This window comes from Triticum dicoccoides, chromosome 2A, assembly GCF_002162155.2.
Source record: "Triticum dicoccoides isolate Atlit2015 ecotype Zavitan chromosome 2A, WEW_v2.0, whole genome shotgun sequence".
Classification (NCBI taxonomy): Eukaryota; Viridiplantae; Streptophyta; class Magnoliopsida; order Poales; family Poaceae; genus Triticum; species Triticum dicoccoides.
In genome coordinates this window covers 697,197,700-697,221,726 of record NC_041382.1, presented here as the reverse complement: position 1 = coordinate 697,221,726, position 24,027 = coordinate 697,197,700, and positions in this window count along the sequence as shown.

Genomic DNA, 24,027 nt, shown 5'->3' with positions numbered 1-24,027 from the left:
GGGAGTCCTGGATTAGGGGGTCTCCGGACAGCCGGACTATATCCTTTGGCCGGACTATTAGACTATGAACATACAAGATTGAAGACTTCGTCTCGTGTCCGGATGGGACACTACTTGGCGTGAAAGGCAAGCTAGGCAATACAGATATGTATATCTCCTCCTTTGTAACCGACCTTGTGTAACCCTAGCCCTCTCTGGTGTCTATATAAACCGGAGGGTTTTAGTCCGTAGGACAACATACAGTCATACCATAGGCTAGTGTCGGTGTCAAAACCGGCGGATCTCGGGTAGGGGGTCCCGAACTGTGCATCTAGGCCGGATGGTAACATGAGACAAGGGACACAATGTTTTACCCAGGTTCGGGCCCTCTTGATGGAGGTAAAACTCTACGTCCTGCTTGATTAATATTGATGATATGGGTAGTACAAGAGTAGATCTACCACGAGATCGGAGAGGCTAAACCCTAGAAGCTAGCCTATGGTATGATTGTCTGTTGTGGTTGTTGTGTCCTACGGACTAAAACCCTCCGGTTTATATAGACACCGGAGAGGGTTAGGGTTACACAAGGTCGGTTACAAAGGAGGAGATATCCATATCCATATTGCCTAGCTTGCCTTCCACGCCAAGTAGAGTCCCATCCGGACACGAGACGAAGTCTTCAATCTTGTATCTTCATAGCCCAACAGTCCGGCTGTCCAGGACCCCCTAATCCAGGACTCCCTCAGCTAGCTTCTAAGGTTTAGCTTCTCTGATCTCGTGGTAGATCTACTCTTGTACTACCATATCATCAATATTAATCAAGCAGGATGTAGGGTTTTACCTCCATCAAGAGGGCCCGAACCTAGGTAAAACTTCGCGTCCCCTGCCTCCTGTTACCATCCGCCTAGACGCACAGTTGGGGACCCCCTACCCGAGATCAGCCGGTTTTGACACCGACATTGGTGCTTTCATTGAGAGTTCCTCTGTGCCATCGCCAGAAGGAAGGATGTCTCGTCTCGTCTTTAAAGACGATACTACTGTAGGGGGAGCTTTGGCTGTCGGCCAAACTCTCCGGCTAGGCAGTTTCATCATGACCGCCTGTTCGGCCGCCGCGCCGACGATGACTTCTCGGATCATCGAAAATAGCCTCCACGTCAAATCAGCACTCGCCGAACAGATGGATCCAATGGAGCTCGCCTCCTTAAACGAGCTCTTAGATTGCATCGCCGCCTTGGGAGTCGCTACGGACTATGATCGGATTGGGCTTAAACCCGATCAAAGGGATATTAACTTTCCACCGGTCACCCATCATATTGCAGTGGTGGAGGAACAATGCGGAGACCTTTCCTCCATCTTGAGGACCAACTATGTCCGGATTCCCTAGCTCTCTGAGCCGGATGCCTGTTCGCGGGAGGACAACATCCAATCCCTGAACTTAGAGTCAGGCAGCGGGCCAGGATTATCGGGTCACACCTCGGAACCGGAACTTCCAAAATTGGAAATTCCTTGGCCCCTGGATCCCAGATCAGGTGAGGGTTCGGATTCAATTCCACCCACCCACCCAAACATAAGCGATCTTTCCCACATCAGGCAAGAGCCCCAGGAAACAGTACATCACTATTGGGCTAGATTCCTCCTTGTGATGAACAAGGTTAAGGACTGTCGCGAGGAAGACACAATCCTATTTTTCTGCAATAATTGCACGGACAAGGGAGTCCTTAACGCCATAAATCACCGTGAGATAACACGCTTCGCTGACTTGGCGTCCATAGTACGAAAGTACTGTGCGATGGAAAGTGCCTGGAAAACCAAAATAAACTTTTGGATAATCCGGCCCTGAATACAAACCCAGTCCGAAACAAAAGGGTGCATTATCACAATACACCTAGGTCAACTACCAAAAAGCAAAAACCTTCTACAGGGTATGGAACCGTACTGGAGGGATGGCTCAACGGACCCTGCAAAATTCATAGTACAACGGATACAATACAAACGCATAGCCTTAGAGCATGTTGGATACTCCGGCAGGTGGCCAAAAGTGGTGAGGATCTACTTCTCCCAAATACCACATAGCACCATCCCGTGGATAACAATACGGTGTTAACGGTCTTTGAAACCTTCGTGTCAAATAATAGACGCAAGCGAACACTCCGCAGCATGGCCGAAATCTGCCACGTAGCAGCAATAAATCCATGGAGTGACATGGCTATTACCTTCAATGCCAGTGATGAACCTAAATTCCGAACAGCCCGAGCACCACCCGCACTGGTCCTCAGTCCAACCATGGACGGCTTTCGACTCACCAAAGTACTCATGGACGGCGGCAGCGGATTAAACCTCATTTATGAGGAAACTCTTCAAAAGATGGAAATAGACTGGAACCGCATTGAGCAAAGTAGCACAACCTTTAGAGGAATCATCCCCAGTCGGGAAGCACGATGTGCTGGGAAAATCACACTAGATGTGGTATTCGGCACGCCGGATAATTACAAGTCCGAAGAAATTACATTCCAAGTGGCCTCGTTCAGCAGTGGTTATCACGCTCTTTTAGGACGGGAGGCATTCACAATCTTCCAAGCCGTACCCCATTACGGGTACATGAAGCTCAAAATGCCTGGGCCCAACGGAATCATCACTCTTGCTAGCGATCCGGACACAACACTCCGTGCCGAAAACAAAACAGCCGCATTGGCCCTCGAGGCATTATCCGAAGCCCTCTCGGCCGAGGAATTAACCACGCTACGCTCCACAGTGGACAGGGACAACGTGATACTCGACAAGAGATCCAAGTCCACCTCTTTTAAACCAGCGGATGAAATAGTCAAATTCCAAGTCCACCCAACGGACCCTAGAAAAACAGCCTCCATTGGGGCACAACTAAGCCCCGCTGTGGACGCCGCACTACGAGAGTTCCTGCGCGAGAACCGGGACATATTCGCCTGGCATCCCTCAGACATGCCAGGAATCCCACGCAGGCTGGCCGAGCATAGCCTCAATATCCTAAAGGGATTCAAGCCGGTCAAGCAAACTCTTTGGCGTTTCTCCGAACCTAAGAGACAGGCCATGGGAGAGGAACTAGCCAAGTTATGGGAGGCCGGATTCATCAAAGAAATAAAACACCCGGACTGGCTAGCAAACCTGGTGATGGTACCAAAGAAGGACAAATCCTGGCGCCTTTGTGTCGATTTCAAACACCTCAATAAAGCTTGCCCAAAGGATCCCTTCCCCCTCCCACGCATCGATCAAATCATTGATGCTACCGCAGGACACGAGTCATTGTGTTTCCTCGACGCATACTCTGGTTACCACCAAATCAAGATGGCGGAGTCCGACCAAGCCGCAATGGCATTCATCACACCATACGGTCCCTTCTGTTTTAACACAATGCCTTTTGGGCTCAAGAACGCCGGCGCAACATATCAGCGCATGATTCAAACATGTCTGGAGAAACAAATCGGCAAAATAGTAGAGGCATACATAGACGATGTGGTTGTTAAAACCAAACACGTCGACTCTTTGATAGACGACTTGAGGCTCACATTCGACAACCTCCGAACATATGACATCAAGCTCAATCCGGAAAAATGCGTTTTCGGCGTACCAGCCGGAAAGCTCCTGGGTTTCATTGTCTCCAGTAGAGGTATCGAAGCTAATCCGGCCAAAATCCGAGCTTTGTCACAGTTGGCTACACCAACAGACCTTAAACAAATCCAGAAGTTAACTGGATGTGTGGCGGCTCTAAGCCGCTTTATCTCCCGCTTAGGAGAAAAAGCTTTACCCTTTTATCGCCTTCTTCAGCGCACCGAACACTTTGAGTGGACGGACGCTGCCACAGCCGGATTGGAAGAAATAAAGGCCATTTTGGCAACCAACCCAATCCTGGCCGCGCCAAACATTGGCGAACCAATGCTATTGTACATTGCGGCAACTCATCAAGTTGTAAGCGCAGTGCTCGTCATCGAACGAGAAGCTGCCGGACATAAATTCCCTCTTCAAAAGCCGGTATACTATGTATCCACTGTCCTCACTCCATGCAAACCACGGTACCCACATTATCAAAAGATAGCCTATGCGGTATTCATGGCGTCCCGGAAGCTAGGACACTACTTTCAAGAGTGTTCGATTACGGTAGCCTCGGAAGTGCCACTTAATGATATTATAAACAACCGCGACACTACTGTCCGGATTGCCAAATGGGCCATTGAGTTTCTCCCGTTCAACATACCATACAAACCCCGACGAGCCATTAAATCGCAAGTATTGGCCGACTTTGTCGCGGAATGGATGGAGGCCGAACTCCCTAAAGAGTACGGCACATACTCCAACTGGATCATGCACTTCGACGGTTCTAAAATGCTGGCCGGTCTAGGCGCTGGCGTCGTCCTGACATCCCCAACCGGGGATACCGTTCAGTACGTACTGCAAATATTGTATACAGACTCCAACAATGCAGCCGAATACGAAGCTCTGTTGCATGGTCTTTGGATGGCAGTCTCCATGGGCATTCAACACCTGGAGGTGCGTGGGGATTCAAACCTCGCAATATCCCAAATAAATGGAGACTTTGACACCAAGGATCCGAAAATGGTGGCCTATCGAAACGCCGTCCTAAAAATGCCAGCTCGGCTCGAGGGGCTCGAATTTCACCATGTGGCTCGGGAAAACAATCAGGCGGCGGATGTCCTCGCCCGCATCGGTGCAAAACGCGATACGATCCCCCCAACATATTTCTGGAAAGGTTGTTCAAGCCATCCGTAGTATGGGAAGGAGACACCGGTAACAATAGTCCGGACCCGGCCAATATGCCCGATACCGAATACTCTGACACAATCGGAGGCTCTGCCACCGAAATAACACCTTCAGCACACGTAATAATGGCCATTATTGCCCCGTGGACAGAACCATTCCTGGCCTACCTAACTAGACAGGAACTTCCGGAGGACCAAAATGAGGCACGCTGCATAGTGCATCGATCCAAGGCCTACAGGGTCCATGAGGGAGAATTATACAAAAAAAGCACTACCGAAGTCCTTCAAAGGTGCATCTCCGAAGAGGAAGGGCGGAATCTTTTGGAAGAAATTCACGCCGGACTTGGCGGTCATCACGCCGCAGCCCAGGCCCTTGTAAGCAAGGCCTTCCGCACAGGATTCTATTGGCCAACAGCCCAGGCAGACGCACAAGACTTGGTCCAACGTTGCGCTGGTTGCCAGCTCTTTGCAAATCAAAGCCACATGCCACCCACCGCCCTCCAAAAATCCCCATTACATGGCCCTTTGCGGTCTGGGGGCTTGACATGGTTGGACCCCTTAAAGGGGGAACCCACAAGAAAAAATACTTACTGGTCATGGTGGATAAATTCACCAAATGGATAGAGGCCAAACCTGTTAAAACAACTGAATCCAGACCGGTGATAGACTTCATATCCGGGGTTGTACACCGTTATGGCGTCCCCCACAGCCTCATCACTGACAATGGCACGAACTTCACGGCCGACGAGGTAAAATTCTGCTGCAGAAAAATGGGCATCAAGCTCGATTATGCTTCAGTCTATCACCCACAAACCAAAGGTCAAGTCGAGCGAGCAAACAGTCTTATAGTGAGCGGCATTAAACCCAGATTAGTGCGTTCCTTAACAGAGTCTGATACGCACTGGGTAGAGGAGCTCGACTCCGTACTCTGGGGGCTGCGGACCACGCCGAATCGTAGTACCGGATATACACCGTTCTTTATGGTGTACGGCGCAGAGGCAGTCTTGCCCTGTGACATAATTCATGACTCACCTCGAGTGCGCATGTATGAAGAAAGAGAAGCCAAGCTCGATCGGCAGGATAGTCTGGACACCTTGGAGGAGGAGCGCGACGTAGCCAAAGCCCGTTCTGCATTTTATCAGCAACATGCTCGCAAATACCAAAGCAGAGAAGTACGGGCCAAAACTTATAACGTTGGCGAACTAGTTCTACGCCTGCCGGATAAGAAAAAGAACAAGCTCGAGCCCAAATGTGAAGGTCCCTTAATTATTGACCAAGTTCTGACTGGTGGAGCGTACCGACTGCGGGATGCATCGACTAGTCGACTCGAGCCGAACCCATGGAACACGGCCAGGCTCCAAAGATTCTACGCCTAGCACCGGACTCTATGTTAGTCCCCTCCCTTTGTCCATTTTCTGCATATACATAATCTATCTTGTTTCCCTTTCTTTCTTTCTCTTATTATTTCTCTAGGCCTTCAAGGGTCACCTTGTGTCGGCGTTCTGGGAATGGGGGTCCCCAGACTTGCCTGCCTACGGCCTGCGGCGTGGCTCAAAGGGGCCAAGTCTCGCGGGGCGGACGACACGGAGCTTCCTCAGGCATGGCCTCATCAGGCTGGCTCGCGAGGAGGCGGAGAGATCAAGGCGGGGTACCTCATGAGGCACCCGTGACGCAAGCCATGACGACCAAGGGCGCCAGGCGGGCACCAGCCCGCGCAGTGTCCTCCTTTCCTATTTGGTGCAAAGGGAGCAAGCGCAGGCGGGAGCATCAAGCAAAGGCACCCGTTTTGGTGCAACGAGACCAAGACCAGTCCAACGGCAGGAAGGAAGTCATTGTGGAGCCCAAGCCAGCGTCACCACCAGAGTCTTTGGCAGGCGAGGACCAACTTTAGTCATGATAAGTGTACCAGATGTTCCCCTTCAAAATGGCCAATTGTTGGCGCCCTTCCCGCTCAATATTTGGGGAAGAGGCCCAGGGCCTTCGCCTATAAATATGACTAGCCACCCACAGGGTAAGGGGATAGAGAATCCGCCAACCTTGATCCAGAATCGGCCAACCCAGAAACTAGCCAGGATCGCAATCGAGAAGAGAGAGAGAGAGAAGGGTGACTGAACTCCCCGTAGCAGTTCATTCCCCCAACCAAGAACAGACCCTCGCGAGGCTGTTCCTCCTTGTATTGCTCATCATCATTAGCCCAAGAGGCAATCCACCACACCACACACTAGAGTAGGGTATTACACCACAACGGTGGCCCGAACTAGTATAAACCCTGTGTCTCTTGTGCTGTTCTTTCCATAGCTTAGATCTTAGCGAGGCGGAGGGGTGCAGGTAGGTAGAAGGCGAAATCTCCATGCGCACCCCAGAGTTCGAACCTCAAGGGTCTGCCGGAACCCGAAATCCAACATTTGGCGTGCCAGGTAGGGGTGCGCCGGAATTTGTCTTCCACCACCCTGTTCTCCTCCGACCATCGCGTCCATGTCTGACGCTCGTCGGGCCCGCGCCGAGCGCCGGGCCGCTCTTGCCTCCCGCGTCGCCCAGACTGCTCCTGTCGGCGGGCATCCTCGCCGTTCCCCGTCACCTGCCATCAACGCCTCCACCGGCCTGGCGGGGGACGAGCAGCAAGCGTCGTCTCAGCATCCGTTCGTGCGGCAAGACGGCCACACCGCTACTCCCTCTCTCACCCTAGCTGGTTCTTCGTCCCGCGCGCTCCGCGCACCCATGGAGGCTCGAGCTGTGCTCATCGCGGCAAACGAGCTCCTGCGCTACCGTCCCGTCGACGACGTCTATGAAGAATGGCTCGACCGTGTCGCCGAGCTCGTCCGCGCCGCAGGGGGCTCTCCTGCACCGTACGTTCCACTGCACCACACCCCGCCCCGCGGGGGCGACGAAGCTCCGACGGCGCCCCGGCTGCCTCCTCCTCAAGAAGGCACCATGGCTCCAAGGCGCGTGGCCCCTGGGCGGAACCCGCTCTGTCAGGTGCCAGCGCGGCAAGAGCGGAGCTGCCAAGAAGTCCCTCGCCCGCAAGAAGCTGCACGGGCGCTCCCTGCTCCAGCACGTCGCGACCACGCTCCTGCTCCCACCCGTCAAGACCCCGCGTTGCTCCCAGCTGCAGCGCGTGAGGACATGCAAGACCAAGCTCTCCGTCACCCAAGGCCTCCCGTGGCCACAGCTGGCTGCCGTGCCTTCACCACCGAGCTACGCAGCGTCGAGTGGCCCGGCAAGTTCAAGCCAGACCTGCGTCCTCGTTATAACAGCACGGCCGACCCTGCGGAGTTCCTCCAGCTCTATGAGCTGGGCATTGAAGCTGCCAACAGAGACGAGAAGGTCATGGCGAACTGGTTTCCCATGGCGCTCAAGGACGGGGCCCGCACCTGGCTCCTGAACCTGGCTCCAGGCACGATCTCCTCCTAGGACGAGATGCGCACCCGCTTCATCGCCAACTTCCAAGTTACTCGCGACCGGCCACCCGCCGTGAGCGACATGCGCCGCATCAAGCAACAACCCGGAGAGACCCTGAAGAAGTACATCTAGAGCTTCAACAACGCACGCCTCAAGATTCCCAAGGTGACCGAGGAGGCCATCATCTCAGCCTTCTCCGATGGCATGCGCAATGTCAAGATGAAGGAGGAGCTAGCGATGCATGAAGACCTGTGCACTTCCTTGGAGTTGTTCAACTTGGCAACCAAGTGCGCCAGGGCCGAGGAAGGGCGTCTCTCCCTCCTCGAGCTGCCTGCCGCAGACCCAGAAGAGAAGAAGCCCAGGCTAAGGATGTGAAGCGCAAGGGGGCTGCCGTGCTCGCGGCAGAACCAGACACCAAGCGGGGCAGAGATCAGCCTGAACCTTCCAAGGGCAGTCGGTACTTTGTGTACCACGACCTCCACACCCACAACACCAACGAATGTCAAGAGCTCCGAGCCGTGCGAGAAGGAAGGATCGGCCGTCGCCCCGACCGCGGTGACCGGGGCTACGGTCGAGGAGGAGGAAGGAATGCAGGATGCTGGGAAGACCGCTGCCCGCGCCAAGGGTGGCGCGATCAACCTCGCGAGGATCGCTGGCAAGACCCGCCTTGCGAGGGAGACTGGAGGGATCAGCCTCGCAAGGATCGCCCGCAAGGCAACACAGGCCTCCCTCCGCTGCCGCCGCAGCCAAGGAGAAATGAGGACCGCAATCAGGACGAGGGGGCTGGGGGCTTCTAGGAGCCGCGCACGATCGCCTGCATCCTGGGCGGGGCTCAAGCCCCAGCCTCTCAACGCATCTTCAAGCAGTTCGCCCGCGAAGTGAATGCAGTCCTCCCCAAGCTCGAAGCCACGCGCCCTCTCAGGTGGTCGGCGTGCGCCATCACGTTCAGCTCAGCGGATCAGCTCAAGTGTGCGGCCACAGCCGGAGTCCTCCCGATGCTTTGTTCCCCAATCATCAGCAACGTGGTGGTCACCAGGACCCTCATCGATGGCGGGGCAGGGCTCAATGTCCTATCCGTGGAAACATTCAACAATCTCCAAGTGCCCTACAACCAGCTTCAGCCAACCAAGCCTTTCTCCAGAGTCACCGATGGCTCCACGGTCCCGATTGGGCAGGTCCGCCTCCCTTTCACCTTCAGGGCACGCAACAACTACCGCACCGAGCTCATCGACTTCGACGTCGCCCACATTCGCCTACCGTACAACGCCATCCTTGGGTACCCAGCGCTGGCCAAGTTCATGGCCGTAACTCACCACGGCTACAACGTCCTCAAGATGCCAGGAAGTGGCGGAGTCATCATGGTGCCCTGTGAAGAGAAGGACGCGGTGTGTTCCCTGGAACGAGCCTTTCAGGCCGCATCACTGGAAGACCCGGATCGCGGAAGCAGGAGGCTTCACGAGACCGCCCCCAAGAAGAAGAAGAAATCGTCCGACCCGGCCCCTCAGGAGGCAGGCCCCTCAGGGCCCGCGCCTGCCCAGGGGGAACCTCCTTCCGTTGCATAGGAAAGCGCGCGCGGCGTCCTCCTCAGGCGGGGCTCGGGGGCTCTCCCCTGGAGGGCCACCGACCTGGCTAAGGTCACGAGGGAGGCGCTTGGGCACCACATGGAGGCGTGTTTCGAAGCACGTTTCCCTCAAGAAGGAGTAAGGCAAGGAGGGCCAGACCCTCAGGAGTTCGTCAGCAAGGCTATTCAGGAGCTACAGGAGTCAAGAGTCATGAGAGGTGGCCACCGCCTACCAGCTGTGGTTCCCCGTCCAGGCGAGGATGGTGGGCTGCGCGTCTGCATCGACATACCTGGGCTCAATCGAGTCACCTCTCTGGAGCGCCTCTGGCCCTTGCGAGTGGGGCGCTGCGAAGGTCCACCCCACAGCTACATTCGCATGCCTTACGGCTTGCCGAACGCGGCTGCCACGTACCAGCGCCTCATGAGGGGCATCATGGAGGCTCAAGAGGCCAGGCGTTCCGCAGCCCTGGCGGAGATGGAGATGGTCCGCGAGGGGCCACCAGCGCCTCCGGAGCCTCCCCAGGCCCCTGGGCCTGGGGGCTCGTGAGGATCGGCTGCCGCAGCCCACCGAGTCAGCTACACCAACACTCCTTCGTCCTCAACATCATCAGGTGACATCTTTCAAGTTTCATTTCCAGCTAAGAGCGCCCCCAGGGCTGCATTATTCCCAGGCCGCGTGGGTCCGTCCCTGCGGCATGTATCCCTTTTATTTCATGTTGTTAGCTTACTTTGTTGGGGGCGCCCCACGGGCTACATCATCCCCAAGTCGCTCGGGCCTGACCCAGTGATGTCCGCCTTCCCAGCATCTATTTGAATGAATCCACTCATTCACGGCTAATGTGTTTGACCCAGTTGCCCGCTCAACTGACGCCAACTGACAGATCTACTCCCAAACGGCATGACGCTTGCGCATGGGTCCGTCCCTGCAACGCCGACAAACCTGAATGGCTGAGCTCTAGCCACGGAGCCCCGCATGGCGCCACCTCGTCAAGCCTTCAGTGCCTCATCGCCCCTCGGAAGCAACCAACGGCTGACTGTCAATTGTCATGGCAACCCCTCGTTCTTTCTATGATGGGTCTATAGGATCTCCTAAAGGAGCTGCGTCAGGCGAGGCCCTTGGAGTGTCTCCTTCACTCTCAACCGCGCGAACCGCTTGCACGTTAAAGGGGGGTGCCTGAGCATCACGACTCAGAGCTCCTAGTGGCTCTCCAGCCCTCACCCTCTGGCCTTGTCCACGGCATCGCGACTTGGCATACCAGCGACGGCTGAGACTCGCTCGAGGGCCGGGACCCGAGGATGTAGAGCAGAAAGGGGAGCAAAGGTGAGAGGGGAGGGATACGCGAGGACCTCACCGAGCAACCTCACGCCTGCCGATGCATGGACCCGACGACACACCAGAGAGCGGCCCCTAATTCTTGAGATAAGTCACCACCCGGAAGCACCAGCTACCGTGGCACCATCCCCGTACCTAATGCAATTCCGTGTTAGCAACGCCGCTCTCCTTTCTCACTGAACGATGGCTGCTTGAGCGCCAAAGGGGACCTCCTGAGCATCGCGACTCAGGGGCTCTTACCGGACCCCGGGTCGCTCACCTCCTGACCTTGACCACGGCATCGCGACCTGGCATACCAGCGACGGCTGAAGCCGCCTTGGGACTGGGACCTGTCGGCGCAGAGCACCAAGCCCTCGTGAGGTTCAAAAGGGAGAACTGAGCTAAGGCGGAATGAGCAACTCGCACAATTCTACGACAAGGGTTATATTAACAAAACAGGATCACAGGCACCTTACAAGCCCCCACGGGACGCGTCTTTGATTCCTCACAGGGAACAGATCCTAAAAGGACACTAACTACACGCGCCCCAGCAAAAGACGCCATCATTAACAGTGGGCCGTCAAGCACCGCCGCTAACCCCATCCAGATCAGAGTTGGCGGCGGCCTGACGAGCCCGCCCTGCTCCAGGAGCGGCGCCGGCTCGGGGGCTCGTAGCTGTCGTCGCTCGTCTCCGGAGTCGCGAAGAGCTCGCCGGAGTCGCTGGAACCTCCGATGCCTCCGCCGCCTGAGGAGCCACCGAGGGAGCAGTCGGCGGGCCCAGTCCTCGCTGTAGCAGGGTCCCGACCACCTCTCCTGGGGCAGCACTCCAGCCGGCGCCCGTTCGCATCGAAGACCTTGAAGAACATCACCGAAGCACCGTCGTGCTCCAAGTGGATCGCAAAGGCGCCTCTTGTCCTGCAGACCCGGGCGATTTCGCTCCAGCCTCGAGTCATGAAGACCTCGCCCGGGGCAACGACCGTGACCTCTGCCTCGGTCGCGAGGGCGCTGCAGCCGGCGTGCTACAGCCAAAGCTCCAGGAGCTCTCCATGCGGGATGATGGAGGCGAAGAAGGAAGGAAGGTGAATCCAGGACTGAGGAGGCATGGCGGCGTGGAGCACGAACTCCCGGGAGGAGCCCTCGGTGTGGACCCCAGGGGGGACGACCCACACCTTCGTGACCCATCGGCGCCGACGGCGGCGCCGCCCGTGGCGATCGACATCGACTCCTTCAGGGCCCTCGATGTGGGCATACAAGGGAAGCGGGAACCCCGGCGGTGGCCGCTCGCACCAGGGCGTCGACACCACCTGATGGGCCCCCTCATCCCGGCCGCGGAGGGCGAGCCGTTTCTTCGGCGGGAGCGGGTCTGGTTCCTCTCGGGGAGCCTTTCCCTTCTCTGCCGTCGAGAACCGGTGGATCGGAGCCATTGCAGCAAGACGGAGCAAGGACCGAGAAGAAGGAGAAGCAAGAAGGGATGGACTGGAAGGGCGGCGCCGTTCTGTACTTATGACCGGTGAAGGCCAACCGCTAACCTCCACGATCGCAGGTAATCAAGTACCCGCTTTGCATGCAGGGACTTGTCCAATCCGTGCAGTTGCCGAGGCGCCATGGGGAAGTGGAGACGCCCACGCCCAATCAACCGCCACGCGACGCCCAAGGCCGCATGCTGTTAGGGCCCACGGTGCTTCGCTCTTGCCCTTTCGCCTCCCTGCACGGCCAAGTCCGGGCGCGCCTTGGTCCCGGGGGCTACTGTCGGTGTTTTGGGAATGGGGGTCCCCAGACTTGCCAGCCCGCGGCCAGCGGCGTGGCTCAAAGGGGGGCCTAGCACGGCCCATCTTCATCAACACAAACCCAAGACCCTTGCGAGGGGCCAAGCCTCGCGGGGCGGACGACACGGAGCTTCCTCAGCCATAGCCTTGTCAGGCTGGCTCGCAAGGAGGCGGAGAGATCAAGGCGGGGTACCTCACGAGGTGCCCGTGAAGCAAGCCATGACGACCAAGGGCGCCAGGCGGGCGCCAGCCCACGCAGTGTCCTCCTTTCCTCTTTGCTGCAAAGGGAGCAAGCACAGGCGGGAGCATCAAGCAAAGGCACCTGTTTCGGTGCAACGAGACCAAGACCAGTCCAACGGCAGGAAGGAAGTCATTGTGGAGCCCAAGCCAGCATCACCACCAGAGTCTTTGGCAGGCGAGGACCAACTTTAGTCAGGATAAGTGTACTAGATGTTCCCCTTCAAAATGGCCAATTGTTGGCGCCCTTCCCGCTCAATATTTGGGGAAGAGGCCAGGGCCTTCACCTATAAATAGGACTAGCCACCCACAGGGTAGGGGGATCGAGAATCGTCCAACCTAGATCCAGAATCGGCCAACCCAGAAACTAGCCAGGATCGCAATCGAGAAGAGAGAGAAATAGAAGGGTGACTGAATTCCCCCTAGCAGTTCATCCCCCCAACCAATAACAGACCCTCGCGAGGCTGTTCCTCCTTGTATTTCTCATCATCATTAGCCCAAGAGGCAATCCACCACACCACACTCTGGAGTAGGGTATTACACCACAACGGTGGCCCGAACCAGTATAAACCCTGTGTCTCTTGTGCTGTTCTTTCCATAGCTTAGATCTTAGCGAGGCGGAGGGGTGCAAGTAGGTAGAAGGCGAAATCTCCGCGCACACCCCAGTGTTCGAACCTCAAGGGTCTGCCGGAACCCAAAATCCGACACCTTGTGCCTCGCTTGTACATTACAGATGCGCTAGCTGCACTCTTCATACCTGGGGGCTTCTTTCACAGAAGCTTAAATTATTTATCTGGGCCTCACGCCCAACACATGTGTTATACTTCCGCATGTACCTTTTTCACCATTATATGCATCGATATGACTTAAGTTTTGGCCAAGCTGGGTTTCCTGGCTCTTGTATTTATGCCCTACGTTCCCGTTAATTCGGCTAGGGCCTAAGGGGAGCACCTCTGCGATTGTTACTGCCGGGTCAGCCGGATGTGTACCTCAGACTGGGTGAAGCCAAAAGCTAGCGTTCTTAAGGGAATATTCGGTCTGTGAACAAAACATGATTTTTATTTATTGTCCATATCTGCCCCCAGATGCTTTTTCTGTGTTTCTTATCGCAGTCCGGACATGCACTTTAGGGCATGCTTACCCAGGGAAAGGAACCCTTAACGGAACTATTCTCCCTGGAAGATGTTTCTTACTACCCATGTAATATAACATAACTAGTTGGGCACTTGTCTGATAAATCACTAATGACCCCTACGCCTGGTCTCCACACATACCTTGGTTTTATATAACTGAGCGGGTATTCGGATTCACTCCAGACTATCGGGCCCGGAGGTTGAAGCGAAAAGGTCCGCAACGACAAATGATCTACAACCCGTCAGCATACCTATAGACATAACACTGTTAGACAGCTTCTTCACCGAACTCCTTTAAAAAGGATTCGTTCAAACACTTACTGAAAATGCCACGCCAAAGCCGCTTATTCTCCTTCTCGGAGTCCGCAAGCTGGCCCCGAACGTCTTTTAGTTCCATGTTTAGCTTAATGTTGGTGTCTTGGAGATTGTTTTTCTCTAGCATAACCTTAGTCAGCACGCGTTTGCCAGCCTCTAGCTGTCGCATAACATGCTGGTCCCCTGGACTTTCTCCAGACTCATCTGCAAAATCAATTGTTAGATCTGCAGACACGCCGCACAGTATATGGTAACCACCCTTCTTTAAAGTAAATGTTACCAGTGGGAGGCTTTTTCTGTTCCTGCAATGCGGCAAGAGCGGCCCCCAGTTGGATCTTGCATTCCTCCAGCTCCTGGGACAGCCTAGTGTTCTTCTCTGTAAGAACCTGCACATTAAAGATGATCCTTAAATCAGTTCTGCTAATAGTTTCAAGTCTCAGGGGCTACTGATACATATAAATTGTCAGATTTACTCACCCATACATCCTTTACATACTGATCCGTGGCTCTGGCTAGACCATCTTGAGTAGCACGGAGGTACGCCTCTCCAGAATTGAAGGCGTCGAACACCTCTGGTGAGAAACAAGCATCGCGGAGTACGGCCCGGCGGCGCCTATGATTCATGGCGCTTTCCACTTCTGAGTTTGTAGCGGATAATCTATCCGCATCCTCTGTAGGGGGATTATCCAGCGCCTGCCCCATATCGCCTTCCACCTCCATGTCCGGTCCTGGCGCCCGATTGGTGGAAGCTTGATTGGCAGCATCACCGGACATATTCTGGCGAGCGTTCTTTCTGTTAAAGAAACGCGGGCGTCATTACATTTTGAGAAAGACGACAACCACGGAGTGGGTTTTTTCCTATACCTTCGCGCCGGTGTCTCCGTCCTGACCGCCTTCCTTTTTGGCCTACCCGGCCTCGGTACCTCTTGTTGGGGAGTTGCTGCGGGTTCGGCAGGGCGTCCTGAATGCCTTCTTGTAAAAGATGCCATGTGTATATGGTGGGTGAAGTGCCTAAAAGGGGATCCTAGTTTTGGAGTTGGGACTTTTTGATTTTTCTTACCTGCGATGCAGGGAGCAGTCCGGGATAGTCGGCCGTAATGGCCACCAGGGCATCATCGCAGCTTAACTGATAGAACTGCCGGTCTACCAGTTCCACGGACATAACCAGATCTTCTTCAATTCCGGAATCTTGGGCCCGGTCAGGATCCTCTGTTTGTGGAGAAGGGCTGCTGACCTCCTTTAAGGCTTTTCGCAGTTCCTGCCGCAAAGTGGCAAGGTGAATACTTACGATTAAGAATGCGGGAAAAATGGGGGCAGGGAGATATAACTTAGCCAGCTTGGAGGATTGTACACGGAGAATCCATACCGTGGCTTAATGCGGGTGAACTCCTCTTCCTCACCCTTGAACAGTTCGGACAAAATTTTCGCTAGAGTGGCAGCATTGTCCGGACCGTTACGCCTGCAGCGGGTGGCATCATCCGCCCTGTTATATCACCACAAGGGGTACCCACGATATTGAAGTGGCTGCACTCCCCGCATTATGCAAAGCGACATAACTTCGATTATTGTCAATCCTGATCGAGCCAGTGCTTTGATCCGGTTCATCAGATAGAGGACTTCTCCGTTGTCTTCCACCTAGGGGCTCTGTGGGCGCCAACTTCAGCGCTTCTTCAAAGGAGCATTGTTGAACTCAGGAAGACCCCACCGAACAGGGTCCGGAAGGGGGACATCCTCCATATAAAACCATTATGACGGCCAGTCTTCGGACGGCTTCTTCGGTGTACCGGACAGGTATCCGGTATCGGCGATGCGCCATATTTCGGCTCCGCCCACTTGATAAAGTGATTCCCTTTGTGCGCGAGGGACAAGGCAGAATAGCCTTTTCCACAGCTTGAAGTGAGCCTCGTAGCCTAGGAACAACTCGCAGAGAGCAACATAGCCAGTGATATGTAGAATGGAGGCGGGGGTGAGATTGTGTAATTGGAGGCCGTAGAACTCCAGGAGCCCGCGGAGGAACAGATGAATTGGAAATCCAAGTCCCCTTAGTAAGTAAGGAACAAGGCAGACCCATTTGCCCATGGAGGAACAAGGAAAGCGCTTCGCTTGTGCCCCGCCATTATAGGTGGCAAGCCTGGCTCGAACGGGCACCATATACGCCGGAGGGAGAAATCCCTTAGTCTGTAGCTAGACTAATCGACTATGCGGGACTGAACACCTCTCCCAATCACCGGGCTTAGGGCTATGGGGGCAGGAGGAGGAGCTGCGGAGGTCGGCCATGCTGGAATGGATCTTCCCGAAACACGCTCTGATGAACTCTCGCTGGAGGAGGATGGTATGGATCGGATCTAAGAATCCCCATTCCTTTAATAGACAATTTATTTATCTGGCTAGGGGGGTGAAGGTAAAAACGCCCTGGTGCTTCGTATTCGTTCGACGAATGGGAGAAAGCCCTTATTGGCAACAGAAGCCAAGAGGTTCAACATTTATGGAGCCGGACACTGCTTACGAACACTTGAAAGTTGGAGAAGAACCGGCCTTGCAATGCCGAAGACAACACTGCGCACCGGACTCATCGTCATTGAAGCCTGGTTCGGGGGCTACTGAGGGAGTCCTGGATTAGGGGGTCCCCGGATAGCCGGACTATATCCTTTGGCCGGACTGTTAGACTATGAAGATAGAAGATTGAAGACTTCGTCTCATGTCCGGATGGGACTCTACTTGGCGTGGAAGGCAAGCTAGGCAACACGGATATGTATATCTCCTCCTTTGTAACAGACCTTGTGTAACCCTAGCCCTCTCCGGTGTCTATATAAACCGGCGGGTTTTAGCCCGTAGGACAACATACAGTCATACCATAGGCTAGCTTCTAGGGTTTAGCCTCTCTAATCTCATGGTAGATCTACTCTTGTACTACCCATATCATCAATATTAATCAAGCAGGACGTAGGGTTTTACCTCCATCAAGAGGGCCCGAACCTGGGTAAAACTTTGTGTCCCCTGCCTCCTGTTACCATCCGCCTAGACGCACAGTTCGGGACGCCCTACCCGAGATCCGCCGGTTTTGACACCGACACACACCCACTTAGCTTCTTTTTTGAGCTTCCATACACTTATATCTCTAGTGCATCCGTTGCATGGCAATCCCTACTCACTCATATTGATATCTATTGATGGGCATCTCCATAGCCCATTGATACGCCTAGTTCATGTGAGACTATCTTCTCCTTTTTGTCTTCTCCACAACCACCATTCTATTCCACCTATAGTGCTATGTCCATGGCTCACGCTCATGTATTGCGTGAAGATTGAAAAAGTTTGAGAACATCAAAAGTATGAAACAATTGCTTGGCTTGTCATCGGGGTAGTGCATGATTTAATATTTGTGTGATGAAGATAGAGCATAGCCAGACTATATGATTTTGTAGGGATAGCTTTCTCTGGCCATGTTATTTTGAGAAGACATGATTACTTTATTAGTATGCTTGAAGTATTATTATTTTTATGTCAATATTAAACTTTTGTCTTGAATCTTTCGGATCTGAATATTCTTGCCACAATAAAGAGAACTACATGGATAAATATGTTAGGTAGCATTCCGCATCAAAAATTCCGTTTTTATCATTTACCTACTCGAGGACGAGCAGGAATTAAGCTTGGGGATGCTTGATACGTCTCCAACGTATCTATAATTTCTGATTGTTCCATGCTATTATATTATCAACCTTGGATGTTTTATATGCATTTATATGCTATTTTATATGATTTTTGGGACTAACCTATTAACCTAGATCCCACTGCCAGTTTCTGTTTTTTCCTTGTTTTTGAGTATCACAGAAAAGGAAAACCAAACGGAGTCCAATTGACCTGAAATTTCACGGAGATTATTTTTGGACCAGAAGAAGCCCACAGAGTATCAGAGATGGGCTAGAAGAGTCCCGAGGCACCCACGAGGGTGGGGGATGTGCCCTACCCCCCTGGGCGCGCCCCTACCTCGTGGCCGCCTCGGAGACCCCCTGACTTGTTCCCGACGCCCAAACCTCTTATATATACCCAAACTTCCAGAACATAACCTAGATCGGGAGTTCCACCGCCGCAAGCCTCTATAGCCACCAAAACCCAATCTAGACCCGTTCCGGCACCCTGCCGGAGGGGGGAATCTCTCTCCGGTGGCCATTTTCATCATCCCAGCGCTCTCCATGACAAGGAGGGAGTAGTTCACCCTTGGGGCTGAGGGTATGTACCAGTAGCTATGTGTTTGATCTCTCTCTCTCTCTCGTCTTCTTTATTCGCATGATCTTGATGTATCGCGAGCTTTGCTATTATAGTTGGATCTTATGATGTTTCTCCTCCTATACTCTGTTGTAGTGGATTGAGTTATTTCTTTGAAGTTATCTTATCAGATTGAGTCTTTTAAGGATTTGAGAACACTTGATGTATGTCTTGCATGTGCTTATCTGTGGTGACAATGGGATATCACGTGATCCACTTGATGTATGTTTTGGTGATCAACTTGCGAGTTCCGTGTCCTCGTGAACTTATGCATAGGTTGGCACACGTTTTCGTCTTGACTCTCCGGTAGAAACTTTGGGACACTCTTTGAAGTTCCTTGTGTTGGTTGAATAGATGAATCTGAGATTGTGTGATGCATATCGTATAATCATACCCACGGATACTTGAGGTGACATTGGAGTATGTAGGTGACATTAGGGTTTTGGTTGATTTGTGTCTTAAGGTGTTATTCTAGTACGAACTCTATGATAGGTTGAACGGAAAGAATAGCTTCGTGTTATTTTACTATGGACTCTTGAATAGATCGATCAGAAAGAATAACTTTGAGGTGGTTTCGTACCCTACCTAAATGTCTTCATTTGTTCTCCTCTATTAGTGACTTTGGAGTGACCCTTTGTTGCATTTGGAGGGATAGTTATATGATCGAATTATGTTATTATTGTTGAGAGAACTTGCACTAGTGAAAGTATGAACCCTAGGCCTTGTTTCAACGCATTGCAATACCGTTTTCGCTCACTTTTATCATTAGTTACCTTGCTGCTTTTATAATTTCAGATTACAAAAACCTTTATCTACCATCCATATTACACTTGTATCACCATCTCTTCGCCGAACTAGTGCACCTATACAATTTACCATTGTATTGGGTGTGTTGGGGACACAAGAGAATCACATGTATGTCCTTCGGGTGAATTTCTAGGTCCCATGCAAGAGATGGTAGTGAAATTCAAACATCTGGGTGTCGTGGCTCGGCTGGGAAGATTGAGAAACTTGGTTTTTGAATTCCTGTAAATCCAAAACACGCCTGAAATGATGAAACTTGGCATGGTGTCATGACATGGCACCAACATGCTGCGGTGATTTCTTTGGCCGAATTGGGACAAGCTTTGGTGTCGGCTTATTGCAAACCGGAGCTTCCCTCAAGAAGGCTCCTAGTTCCGAGAGGGAACGTGTCACCTCCGTGTGTGAAATGACATACATACACTGCCTTCTCCCGCCTTAATTTTTTTACAATGGTAGATTAGACCAAATAGAAGTATCGTGCTAAATTTTGGAATTATTCCATGCTAATGTGTATAATTAAAATTTGAGCTACAAGCACGTGCTCCTGTGCACCAAAGTTGTTTGAAAAATCACATGTGTGTCCTTAGGTGAATTTCTAGGTCCCATGCAAGAGATGGGAGTTAAATTCAAACATCTGGGCGTCGTGGCTCGGCCGAAAAGATTGAGAAACTTGGTTTTTTAATTCCTGTAATTCCAAAACACGCCTGAAAATCATTAAACTTGGCATGGTCTTATGGCATGGCACCAACATGCTGCGGATTTTTTTGGCCGAATTGGGACAAGCTTTGGTGTATGCTTCTTGCAAACCGGAGCTTCCCTCAAGAAGGCTTGTGGTTCCGAGTGGGAACGTGTCACCTCCGTGTGCGAAATAACATACGTACACTGCCTTCTCCCGCCTTAATTTTTCACATAGCCAGATTAGACAAAATAGAAGTACCATGCTAAATTTTGGAATTATTTCGGGTTCGTTTGGCCATTTTTATACATTAATTGAATTTCTGGGCATTTAATGTGCATAATTCAAATTTGAACTACAAGCATAGGCTCCAGTGCACCAAGGTTGTTTGAAAAATCACATGTGTGTCCTTGGGTGAATTTGTAGGTCCTATGCAAAAGATGGGAGTGAAATTCAAACACCTGGGCGTCGTGGCTTGGCCGGAAAGATTGAGAAACTTGGTTTTTTAATTCCTGTAATTCCGAAACATGCGTGAAAATCATGAAACTTGGCATGTTGTCATGACATGGCACCAACATGCTGCGGTAATTTTTTTGGCCGAATTGGGACAAGCTTTGGTGTAAGCTCCTTGCAAACCCGAGCTTCCCTCAAGAAGGCTCGTGGTTCCGAGCGGGAACGTGTCACCTCTGTGTGCGAAACGACATACGTACACTGCCTTCTCACGCCTTAATTTTTTCACATAGCTAGATTAGAACAAATAGAAGTACCATGCTAAATTTTGGAATTATTCCGGGTTCATATGGCCTTTTTTATACATTTATTAAGTTTCTTGGCTTTTAATGTGCATAATTCAAATTTGAACTACAAGCACATGCTCCAGTGCACCAAAGTTGTTTGAAAAATCACATGTGTGTCTTTGGGTGAATTTCTAGGTTCCATGCAAGAGATGGTAGTGAAATTCAAACATCTGGGCGTCGTGGCTCAGCCGAAAAGATTGAGAAACTTGGTTTTTTAATTCCTGTAATTCCAAAAAAAACGCTTGAAAATCATGAAACGTGGCATGGTCTCATGGCATGGCACCAACATGATGTGGTAATTTTTCTGTCCGATTTGCGAAGGCTCACACATTAACAATCAACAAAGTCATTTTGTAACAAGTGCTGTCATGTTACAAATAAGAAACACAAGTATTATTGAAACTGTGGGCGTTCGACTTACCAATTACGTGTGTCCACCCGTCCCCTTCTTTTATTGGCTAGGAGGTGCCGTGCGGGGTAGCTATTTGAGTATGGGAGGCGTGCGATCAGACCCCTGCGCGTACTCATCGGGAGGAGAGCCCTTTGACCGCTACCCGCCACACACCTCCCTCCCAACGTCTCCATTTATGGCGCTTGAGCACCTATTCTTCGGTGTGGCTATATGTCTCACTAGATTGAGATCTAAGAGAGAAAAATGAAAATCTGATAAGAAAGTTTCGCACGGATCTTGATGTAAGATCCGGCGGACCTATATAGCATCGACTACGACTTATAGTAAGCATGATGAATATAAGGACGATGACATTGGATAATAATTGTCTTACATATTTATAAACATAATTAAAAAAAGCCACATGCGACAATGCTCGGTATACACAAGGGCAAAAGAAGAAGGAAGACAACAATCTGGCTCGCTAATCTCTACTTTCTTGATGCGTTGCTGGCGGACGGCGACGAGCTCTTTCTTGTCTTCAAGATGCTGGTTCATAGCATCCACGGATTCCTCCACCAGCCTTCTGCGCTCTATGCGCGGCATGGTATTCTCGTCCATAAGTTTATCAACGATGACGCCGGTCCTCTTCAACAAGGTAGTGGTCTGATCCTGCTGCTCCGCACTTCCGACGATCTTCGCCCTCAGCAGGTCATGCTCGGCCCGGAGCTTCGCATTGCTCTCATTTAGTTGTCGGATGACGTCGGTAGACTATTCAATCGAGGCTTGCAGGTCATCCTGCAACCTCGCCCACCTGGAGATATGATCCATCTGCCCAAGGACGAGGGCACGCATGCGCCTGTAAGAGTCCTCGCCTACCCGTGAGGCATTTTCCCAGGACCACCGCAGTGCGGGAGGACATCTCTGCCGCTTTCGCGGTGCGGCGGGACATATCTTCTGCTTCCACGGCGTGGCCGGACCAGTCTGCTGCTTCGACGGTGCGGCAAGTCCCCCGTGCTGCTTCGACGGCATGGCGGGACCTCTCTACTGCTACGGCCGTGCGGCGGGACATGTTGGCTGCTTTTGCGGCGAGGCAGGACATCTCTCGTGCTTCCGCTTCCAGGCTCACCTCTCCCTGGTGGCAATCTCTCGACCCAGAACTCATGCTGGCCATGGAGGACGCAAGGGAACATTGACGAATGACTTGTTTGTTTTTGAATTTTTGTGGATGAGGAGTTGAGGAGGAATGTGCAGTCATCTTGGAGTAGTAGTATTTATAACTGAGTAGTAATACGCTCCTAAGTGGGAAACCGTTTAGGTTTTGATCGTTGTGAACAGGTTCGCAATTTGGAATGTGACAGGACGCATGCTCAAAATTTACTGGCGGTTATAAGTGCGGCACTATACCCAGAAGGCGTAACGTAGGCACATACGCCTTCTCAGCCCCGTACGTGGCGTTTGCACCATAGGGTGCACCGCAATAGGCAATGTCAGCACATGTCTTGTTCCAACAACCGTGCTCGCTCGTTATTACCATCCCGCACGCTTCTTTTAATTAGAATGGGTGTGCCCGTCCGGCGCACAGACGTTGATCTATCTAACTGTTTCAGTTTGTTGTGGATAATCGCAAATAGTTCATCCATGTGAAGTGTATGCCATCAATCGCAGACACTTTGATCTGGCTTACCCATTTCTGTTCTGTTGCCTAATCGCAAACAGTTAATCCTTTTGAAGCATATGCCCTCAATCACACACACCTTGATCTGGCTGACCGTTTCTTTTGTGTTTCCTAATCACAAACAGTTCATCTGAGTGAACCGTATGATGCATATTGCACACACCTTCATCTGGCTGCCCATTTCTTTTGTGTTGCCTAATCCCAAATAGTTCATCCGAGTGAACCGTATGCTCTAAATCCCACACGCTTTCAGTAGGCTGCCTGTTTCTTTTGTTCCGCCTAATCGCAAACAGTTCATTGGACTAAATCGTATGCCCTAGATCGCACACGCAACTAAAATCTGAACCTTGTTTGATGTATCCTCCATTGCAAACGTTTTGCACCTTTTTGACGGGGTTTTTACATCCTCGTTTGTGATTAATGCATCACACACAGTTTCGTGAAAGGGTCTCTGATTGTAGTGTCGTGTTAGTAGCATCCTGCAGTAGTGTTGTAGACAGTAACATTACCATCTGCATTAGTCTGCTTCTTGAAGATCCATTTATTTTCTATGGCTCGCTGATCATCGGGCAAGTCCACCAAAGTCCATACTTTGTTCTCATACATGGATCCTATCTCAGATTTCATGGCTTCAAGCCATTTATCGGAATCTGGGCTCATCATAGCTTCTTCATAGTTCATAGGTTCGCCATGGTCTAGTAACATGACTTCTAGAACAGGATTACCGTATCACTCTGGTGTGGATCGTGCTCTGGTTGACCTACTAGGTTCAGTAGTAACTTGATCTGAAGTTTCATGATCAGCATCATTAGCTTCCTCTCTAGTTGGTGCAGGCATCACGGGAATGGATTTCTCTCATGAGCTACTTTCCAAATTAAGAGAAGGTACAACTACCTCATCAAGTTCTACTTTCCTCCCACTCACTTCTTTCGAGAGAAACTTCTTCTATAGAAAGGTTCCAC